Source organism: Neolamprologus brichardi, chromosome 9 (assembly GCF_056152115.1).
Source record: "Neolamprologus brichardi isolate AB-2024 chromosome 9, ASM5615211v1, whole genome shotgun sequence".
Taxonomy (NCBI): Eukaryota; Metazoa; Chordata; class Actinopteri; order Cichliformes; family Cichlidae; genus Neolamprologus; species Neolamprologus brichardi.
In genome coordinates, this window is record NC_142112.1 from 40017704 (window position 1) to 40025406 (window position 7703).

Below are 7703 nucleotides of genomic sequence, written 5' to 3' on the forward strand. Positions count from 1 at the left end.
GGATGGACAGAGAGACACAAGGATGGACGGAGGGACACAAGGATGGACAGAGGGACACAAGGATGGCCGGGAGGACACAAGGATGGCCGGGAGGACACAAGGATGGACAGAGGGACACAAGGATGGCCGGGAGGACACAAGGATGGCCGGGAGGACACAAGGATGGACAGAGGGACACAAGGATGGATGGATGGACACAAAGATGGACAGAGGGACACAAGGATGGACGGATGGACACAAGGATGGACAGAGGGACACAAGGATGGATGGATGGACACAAGGATGGACAGAGGGACACAAGGATGGACAGAGGGACACAAGGTTGGCCGGGAGGACGGACAGATAGATGGATGATGGAAAATGTTTGTAGATAAGAATCATATAAATATACAGCGAGCAGCAGCAGAGGATGGAGTGAAGAATAATGAAGTGAACAGACAGAGAGCAGCAGTGAAAGTAACAGATATGTAAACTACTGCGGTCGTATTTACACCACAGGTGCCCGGAGAGGACAAACAGAGCTGCACGTTAATCCCTCATTTCATAAGGAGGACACGTGGTCATCGTCAACATCCCGCAGGAAGGTCTCACCTCCCAAAATCACAAACAGAGGAGGCAGCTCCGCCTCCCTCAGACGAGGCCTTCAAAAAGGACCGACATCCAGGCTTGTTGTTCTTTCTTCTTCTACCCCTGAGACAAACAGAGCCTGTGAGCAGCGCTTCATTAGCTGCATGTTATTAAAGAGATTCATGGATGAGGACCATTTTAATCATGTTGCCAGAACAGTCTGAAACCTTTACGTGGTTCTAGGTTTACCTAAAAGGCTAAAGCTAAGCTACAACAGCTCTGAGCTGTGCGCTGACCTGCATGCACTCTGTTCATGTCGATGGTGCAGCCTCCTTTCTTTAAGCCAAATACACACTTTTACTAAACCTGCAACACAACGCCAGCCTTCAGTGTTTTCCAAGAACAGCCTCTCTGATAGGTCACCTGTGGCCCACAAAATCCACCCCTTTTCTGTTGCCAGCAGGTGGAGCTGTGCCCCATATGCATCAACTGACTGTGCGGCCAGAAAAAACATGATGCAGCAGCTAAATCAACCCCCAGGTAAGAGTGACTCATCAAACCAACCCAAAGCTAAAGTTCAGTGACTCTTCCTGCTTGATGGTGACTGAAACTCTAAAACACCCTTCGAGACCAACAAAACAGTGCAGAAGGTGCAGCAGCAGAGACTGAAAAGATTCGGCATGAGCCCCCGCATCCTCAGGACCTTCTATCGCTGTGCCATTGAGAGCATCCTCACTGGATGCATCACCACCTGGTACGGCAACAGCACCGCTTACAACCGTAAAGCTCTCCAGAGAGTAGTGCGGTGCTCTGAACGGATAGTTGGAGGTGAGCTTCCCTCCCTCCAAGACATCTACAGGAAGCGGTGCCTGAGGAAAGCGGGGAGGACCATCAAGGACTCCAGTCACCCCAACCATGAACTGTTCAGACTACTTCTATCAGGAAGGAGGTTCTGCAGCATCCGGTCCCGAACCAGCAGACTGAGAGAAGCTTTTTCCACCAGGCCATCAGACTGCTGAACACTTCATAGACACCTCAGCTTCACTACTGGAACTTCAACATTATGCACTCCATGCTGTACATTAATGCCACTGTTTTGCACAATATCCAACTACCAACCTCTGTATATTTTATTTTATTGTTTATTCTATTTAATTTTTAAAATATGTACACACACACACACACACACACACAGATATACATATTTAGTATACACATCCAGTAATGCATACACTCTTATATTGTACATATATTTATTAGTCTCAGATTTAGCCATTCTTATATTTTGCTTGTTTTACGTTATTGTATTTTTGCACACCTCTGTTGCTTGTGAAGCTCGCACACAAGAATTTCACTCACATGTACTATACCAGTGTACCTGCACATGTGATGTGACAATAAAAGGGATTTGATTTGATGATTGTGTTTATGTTAATCAGCAGACATTAGCTTGCTGTTTGGCTAACCTCCATCCTGATCTTTCATCACCACGCCAACCAGAAACCCACCCAATATCAGCCCAGCTGTTCACCCCACTGCTCCCGTTTTGAAACAGAAGGAAAAGTCAGAGCTTCCGGAACAAACTGGAGATCGTCTTTTAGCAGAAGTCGTTCAGACGACCCACCGCTGGCTGGGTTTAGGTGTCATCACAGTGACAAGTGTGGGCCTGAGAGCCACGTGATAGTGTTTTGCTCTTATTTTGGTCCATGGCGGACTGTTTGTTGTATTTGCTAGAAAGAACTCAGGTTCTTTTACTGTGTACCTGCTGATAACTGTGACTCTGTCATCCCGGCACCACACCTTCAACCCTCACCCTAATCCAATCATCACTGGATTTAACAATCACATTTCAGACAAAACAAAAAGAAATTTAATGCCAAAAGTCCTGAATTTGAATGTAAATCACCAAGTTTTGCATTTCCATGTTATAAAACATCACGCCTGTATTACTCTGAAGTGCGATTTTGCTCCTCTGGATGTTTTTGGGTGAGACAGAAAAGAAAAACCTGCCAGTTAATGTTACAGCGATCCTTTAAAACTCAGGAGAACTTTAACAGCTACACAGTGAAAAATGAAGGAATAAACCTGCAGTCATGACTGTGTGTGTGTGTGTGTGTGTGTGTGTGTGTGTGTGTGTGTGTGTGTGTGTGTGTGTGTGTGATGGAAGTGTACGGGTCCCGGGGGAGGCTGAGTCACTTCTCTCTGGCTGACCCGTCGGTGTTCGCTTCAGGTCTGGGAAACTCATCGGAAGCGACGGCCGCTGCAGACAAAAGGCTTCCTCCAGATCACACACACATAGTCCCGTTTCCATCACTACAGAGGACACCACACTTTCATTTCCTGCACACTTAACCCCAACAATACACTCTTAAATTTAATGATTTAACTTCAGGGGACTCGACCCTGCTGGGAGACTGTGTGGACCAGTCCCCAGAATGCCAGGATGGTCAGGAAGCAGAGAGAAGGAAGAAGGAGATGGAAAAACAAGAAACAAAAAATGTTAAAAAGTAAAAAATGACTGAAGACTGAAACATTAAACGGGTCAAGTCTGTGTAACCACGTGTTTCTCCTTCTTAGTTCACCCCAAAATCTATGAGCACAGTTCCAAAAAGGTTTGGAGAGGGTGTACAGCGTAAATTCAGAAAATATATGAAATGCTTGAACGAAGAAAATTTAGCACTTTGATGGCAGCAACGCATCTGTAAAAAGTTCAATGGAGCAGCAAAAGCTGGAAATGTAAGTGACACCAAAAGAAAAAACATTTAACAGCTGATCAGGTCATTTGGCATCAGGTCAGTCACATGATCAGGTCTAAAAAGCATTTACAACGTGATGACCAACGTTTAAACATCTGATTTGCTCTCTGTGTTTAGGAGATTCTCCAGCCTTCGGTTGAAAACAAGAAAGTCATTTTTTGGAGCTCACACTTGTCAAAAACATTTCAGCAGCAGCGTCTCTTCGCCCTCAATCCCAGGGCCTCCAGCAGCCTGTAATCCCACAGCAGTGGAGGGCGGCGTGTCACAGATTATATCCCACGCTACAGACTGCATGTGTCTCCGTCACGTTTCCTGTGTGGAAACATTATTGAGGTGCAGCTGCGTGTCGCCAAACAAAGCCGAACCTCCTGTTCAAACAGCTCAGCTGTGAAAGAGCCGAGCGTCTCCGCCGCCTGCACAAACAGCCCGCCGGTGTGTGCACGCTCGTGTGCACTCTCGTGTGCACGCCGCTGCCATCTTATATAACGCTGTCCAGCACACACATATCAGCACTGCACACACACCTGTGCAGACCGGTTCTTACCCAGCAGGTGACCTGGATGCTCACCTGCTGCTGAGGTCACAGTTTCACCTGAGACTACGGTTGTAGCTGTTAGCTGTCTGCTAGCTTCACCTGAACTGGACCTCTGGACCGTGTGTGTGCTGTTGGAGCATTTTTAATGGCATCATGTGACCAATAACATGGCTGCTGTGAGGTTGCTGCAGTAACAGCTTCACAGCTTTCTGCTGAGGTAGAATAACTTCCTGTCTGTATTAAGCACGTCGCAGCACCACAAGCCGCATCCTTGATTTTGATTTGAGGAGTCAGACAGCAGAGGTTATCCCACCACGTGCACACAGTGGAAGTGGGACAGCTCTCTGAGCTTGTCCACAGCTATAACGCGTTGAGCCTGTCGGACAGGTGATGTGGTGCAGACGTGGGCGGGTCCTAAATCTGTGATGCCGTTTCCATTCTTGTCCAAATCTCCAGCTTGTTACAGACAAGCCTTCCACACAGTGACTGCAGCTCATTTGTCCTGTGCACAAACACTTCAGTAAACATCTGCACCGGAGCGTCCAGATGTTTCCTCCTTTTATTTCCATGTTTCACGCCTGAATTTAATTTGGAGGTTGGTTTTATTTCACCGCGTCGACCTGAAACGATCCGCGCTCAAGTGAAAACCACAAATTTCATCACGTTTCCTTCACCGCTGAGAGGCCTCGCCGTTCCTCCGGAAACACGCTCAGCTGATCTCAAAGTGCTCCAACATGGCCGCCTCAGTGGTCTGCAGCGTGTTTACTGACTGTAAATTACAGCGATGACAGCCCTCGACGCCGCCAGCGGCAGAAATGTCTCGCTGTTTATAGCTCAGTGTTTTTACCACTGTCAGCTGTTAACACCTGCACACCTGTGTGTGTGTGTGTGTGTGTGTGTGTGTGTGTGTGTAACAACGATCCTGCAGCAGCAGTGTGTGCCCACAGGAAGAGAGTGTGTGTCTGCGGTGACAGCTTGACCCAGAGAAACCAGCACAGTGTAAACACACTCAGTCGTGTGTGTGTGTGTGTATTTATTTAGCTTCCCTTGGAGGCGGGACTTGTTGACAGTTAGGACTTATAGCTGACCAATTAAGGAGGCCCTCAGGTCTAGTGGCAGCCAATTAGAGACCCCAGCTGATCTATGTACCAGAGCATACCTGTCCTCACGTCTTCACCTCAGCCAATGACTGCAGCCCGTGTGTGTGTGTGTGTAGGTGTGTGTGTGTGTGTAGTTGTGTGTGTGTAGTTGTGTGTGTGTGCGTGCGCGTATGTGTGTGTGTGTAGTTGTGTGTGTGTGTAGTTGTGTGTGTGTGTGTGTGTGTGTGTAGTTGTGTGTGTGTGTGTGTCTGTAGTTGTGTGTGTGCGTAGTTGTGTTTGTGTGTGTGTGTGTGTGCGTATGTGTGTTTGGTTAGTTGTGTGTGTGTGTGTGTAGTTTTGCGTGTGTGTGTGTGTGTGTGTGTGTGTAGTTGTGTGTGTGTGTGTGTGCGTATGTTTGTAGTTGTGTGTGTGTATTTGTTTGTGTGTGTGTGTGTGTGTTTGTGTGTGTGTATTTGTTTGTGTGCGTATGTTTGTAGTTGTGTGTGTGTGTGTGTGTATGTGTGTGTGTGTGTGTGTGTGTGTGTAGTTGTATGTGTGTGTGTGTGTGTGTGTGCGTATGTTTGTAGTTGTGTGTGTGTGTGTGTGTGTGTGTGTGTGTGCGTATGTTTGTAGTTGTGTGTGTGTGTGTGTGTGTATGTGTGTGTGTGTGTAGTTGCGTGTGTGTGCGTGTGTGTGTAGTTGTGTGTGTGTGTGTGTGTGTGTGTGTGTGCGTATGTGTAGTTGTGTGTATGTGTGTGTGTGTAGTTGTGTGTGTGTGTGTGTGTGTGTGTGTAGTTGTGTGTGTGTGTGTGTGTGTGTGTGTAGTTGTGTGTGTGTGTGTGTGTGTGTGTGTGTGTGTGTGTGTGTGTGTGTGTGTAGTTGTGTGTGTGTGTGTGTGTGTAGTTGCGTGTATGTGTGTGTGTGTAGTTGCGCGTGTGTGCGTGTGTGTGTGTAGTTGTGTGTGTGTGTGTGTGTGTGTGTGTGTTTCAGGCCTTCTGAGGACCCGGAGCCTGAATCACACAAAAACATTTTTCCTGTTTAGAGCACATCCACCCACAACACGCCAGCATTCCTGTGTGTGTGTTTACATCACTTCCTGTTCTCATGTGTGTCTGCATATGCAACATCCTGTCTAAAAGTTTCAAATTAAAACAGTCAATCCAAACTTCCAAACTGCTGCAATCACAGCATTCATAACAGAACAGAGAGGAGCTGTGACATTAGTGCTGCAGGAACTCACCTGTACAGGTGTAGCAGGTACACTGACCCACTGATCCCGCCCTTTAAAATGCATCTACAGCAAAGATGATGAAAAACAGCTTCCATCAGAATATTAGTCATTAATAAAGCCTTGCAGCTTCTGTTTGATGAATCATTACTTTAAAACCAGTATGTCCAGACAGGATGTGACGGAGGGAGCTCAGGTGGTTTTCAGCCTCCGTCTGCTCCACCTTTCTGCAAACCGTCTTCTTGTGTTTCCTCTGCTCCAGGATCCATTCAAGCCCCGTTTCATAGCTGAAGCTGACGCATTCCTGTCAGGTTGATTAGTGGAAAGGAGAGCACATCTTAGAGGTTTAAACACACCCGGGCTGCATTTATTCATTTTGCTTTACTGGCTGTAAATTATGGATGAATGAGCGGCTGCTGCGAGCTGTGTGACGGCTGGAGGAGAAGATGTGAGGCGCTCAGAGTGGATTTTGTTTTCTTTGATTCCTGCAAACTGTAACTGAAATTCTCGTTTCTTGGCAGCCATTTTTCTTATGGGCATTCTGGGGATTCCCTCCTTTATTCCAGAGCAGACGTCGTCCAGGAGGAAACACATGACCTCCTCCGTCTGCACTCTGACGACCTCGTGTGAATCTGAAATTCAGCCTCCACATCTGCCTCTCATAACGTGCATTAACAGGGAATAAACAGAGTGAGTGACTCACCGAGCCCAGAGATGATCAGTAACACAGCTGATGCACAACAGCGAGCGCTGCCGGAGGAGGAGACATTTATCTCAAAGTTTTCCTCTATGAGTTCACTCCATTCCCCAGGAACGTCACAGGTGAGGAAAGCTTTTTGTTAAACCTGACAGGAAATCTTTATAGACTACCGACCAGTAAAACCATTAAAAACCACTAAAAACCAGCAGCGTCCTGCATCATCCCAACTCTCCACCTTCAGTTGGAGCTGCAGAGCTTCTCTGTTTCCATCATCACATCTGCACCTCTGTCGAGGCCTTCGTCCCTCAGCTGCACCTTCATTATTCACAGTGACACCGCAGACGCTGATGCGACACAGAGCTCCGCCCTGCTGCACCATCACACGCTTCGCTTCACCACTAAACGACAGGCGTGGGAGGACTCGAGCCATGCATCTCTCTCTTGGTCAGCTGGTTTGTAGCTTGGCCTCAGTTTCCTGGATGATTTGTTGTGTTGGGGTTTAATACAACAACACTGTAGTCACACAGCTTCAGTATCAGCACGTCCACAGATCTCCACAGAGCAACGTCCCTGTGATCTTGTGTGACGCTGCAGGTCACAGTGACCTGGACATCTTCTCTCTGATATCAAACACGTCTCTTCCTCTATAGATCTGTAATTCTTTTATTCATCCCCACAAACCCGACCTGGAAAAACTCTTCACTAACATGTCTTCCAAAATGAAGCATCAGCAGTTTAGGGCCAAATCTCTGAGCTGTGCTTCGATATATAACCGTGATCCTCCAACTAAGGAGAAAGTTCAACAGACCTTCTACATGTCTTTCATGTGTTTATGCTC

The 7703-nt window shown here is 47.2% G+C and overlaps 1 pseudogene; it reads right to left on the bottom strand.

The window, feature by feature from the left end:
- LOC148101660 (uncharacterized) overlaps nucleotides 1-7295 on the bottom strand; it is a 40135-nt pseudogene extending 32840 nt beyond the window's left edge.
- Between the last annotated feature and the right edge of the window lie 408 nt (nucleotides 7296-7703).